The sequence below is a fragment of the Psammomys obesus genome, unplaced genomic scaffold (genome assembly GCF_907164565.1).
Source record: "Psammomys obesus unplaced genomic scaffold, mPsaObe1.curated_primary_1811, whole genome shotgun sequence".
Lineage (NCBI taxonomy): Eukaryota > Metazoa > Chordata > Mammalia > Rodentia > Muridae > Psammomys > Psammomys obesus.
Genome location: NW_026596079.1, coordinates 6828840 through 6831119, shown reverse-complemented (window position 1 = coordinate 6831119; position 2280 = coordinate 6828840). Strand labels below are relative to the sequence as shown.

The 2280-nt window shown below is 45.4% G+C and overlaps 1 pseudogene; it reads right to left on the bottom strand.

Moving 5' to 3' along the window:
• Nucleotides 1-1352: 1352 nt before the first annotated feature.
• LOC129690884 (40S ribosomal protein S2-like) lies at nucleotides 1353-2227 on the bottom strand (annotated as a pseudogene).
• Nucleotides 2228-2280: the final 53 nt, after the last annotated feature.

Genomic DNA, 2280 nt, shown 5'->3' with positions numbered 1-2280 from the left:
AGATAGATAGATAGATAGATAGATAGATAGATAGATAGATAGATAGAGAGTTATATCCCACAAAAATCTCATTTTAGACAAGTCTTTTGAGTACTTTTGTAGGCAAGTTTATTTCATCAGCCATGGTTAGTTGGCACTTTTGGTATTCTTGTGGAGCTCCTGTCATGTCCAGGTCCTTCTATCCTTCCATCTACTTTCCACAAGACTCCCTAGATTTTCCCACTGTTTGGCTGTGAGTCTCAGCATCTGTTTTTATCTGCTGTTGGGTGGAGTCTCTCAAAGGAGAGATGTGCTAGTCTCCTGTCTACAAGCATAGCAGAGTATCATTAATAGTGTCAGGGGTTGGCTCTCTCCCATGGGGTAGGTCTCAGGTCGGGTCAGACATTGGTTGGACATTCCCTCGATCTCTGTTCTATCTTTATCCCTGCACATCTTGTAGGCAGTATAAATTTTGGGTCCAAGTTTTTGTGGATTGGTGTTCCCCTCTCTCCACAAAGAGTTCTGCCAAGTTAGAGGGTGTCCTCCTCAGTCTCCATGACTCGTGTTATTGGGCGTATCAGCTAGGATCACCCCCGTATCTTTCTAGAAGCCTATCTTGTCTAGGTCTCCAGCTTGTCACAGAAATGTTCCTTCCCATGTTTTTTTTCTTCTCTCTGCAGACCCCTCTCCCACCCAAGGTGCAATCACTACCCTCATTTCTCTCCTGAAAAGCTTCTGTAAGGATTTAAATACTTTTTCAAAGCATTAAGATCTATAGTCTAGAAAAATTTAGTATGGTTTGAAGGCCCACTTGGTAGACTTGAGGAGCTGTAAACATGAAGCAAAGAATCTGAGCTTAACCTTGACTAGAATGGGTACAACATTTGTTCACAGTATTAAACATTAAATACCCTTAAACCAGAACTTATCGTGGATCATGGAAAGATAAAGTATTTGGGAGATAAAACCAGCAAACATTTACATTTACTCCTGTGACAGAGAGTTGGGAAATACAAATTTTAGCATTCTCTTTCCAGGGATAGCAGTCAGTTACTCTTTACCTCACTATGAGAAAATTTTCTTTTAAAATGACTCAGGGAAGTGCTGGCACAGTCAGGAGTGAAGAGCAGCCTTTGTAATAGGTGAGATGTGAATTCACTGTCTTTAAAGCTGGAAGTTTTGGGACTTGTGTGAAGGACCCAAGGAACTTTTTCAGTCCTGCTGGAGAAAATGCAAGGAAATGCCTTGCTGGGAGACTATGGTGAACCACTAGTTCTTAGGCTCTTGGAAAAACAATACACAGAGGTAGTTCTATTGAACTGCCATTTTTTTTTTCAATTTTAATTCACTTTATTTTTCTTGTAAAAAAACCATTATGTTGTAGCCAGAGCTGGAGCCTGGGTCCTGAACAGAGACTCTGAACAGTCTCCTGAACAGAGACTCTGGTGTGGGTTTTCACAAGATGATCAGTGAATTTCTGATAAGGGGACTTGGTGAACACAGTCTCTCTCCAGAGGTCAGGGGTCAGGGAGCTGTAGGTCTTGGAGATGGCATCAAAGGTGGCCTTGGCAAAGTTGCCCAGGGTGGCAGTGCAGCCTCTGGCTGATGTGTAGCAGTCATCAATACCGGCCATTATCAGTAGATTCTTGGACACAGGAGCAGAGATGATGCCAGTGTCTCTGCGGGCAGGGATGAGACGCACCAAAACAGAGCCACAGTGGCCTGTCACCTTGCATGGAACAGTGTGGGGTTTGCCAATCTTGTTGCCCCAGTAGCCTCTTCGCACAGGGACGATGGAAAGCTTGGCCAAGATGATGGCTCCTCGGATGGCAGCGGCTACCTCCTTGGGACACTTAACACCAAGACCAACATGATCATTGTAGTTTCCAATAGCAACAAAAGCCTTGAACCTAGTCCGCTGGCCAGCCTGTGTCTGCTTCTGCACTGGCATGATTTTTAGTACCTCACCCTTTAGGGATGCACCCAGGAAAAAGTCGATTATCTCAGATTCCTTAATGGGCAGGGAGAACAGGTAGATCGCCTCCAAGGTCTTTATCTTCATGTCCTTAACCAGGCGGCTCAGCTTGGTGACAGGGATCCACTCCTTGTCTTCGGCTTTACCTCCAAGAGTCCTAGGCCTCGGCCACGCCCACTCCTCCCTCTCCCCCTCCCTTGCATGACCTCAGGCCCCTAATCCTGGGCCACTGGGCCCTTCTGGCTCTCTGGCTGCACCAGCCTCATCAACCATTTGGTGTTTTCAAGAAGAAGAAGAAGAAGAAGAAGAAGAAGAAGAAGAAGAAG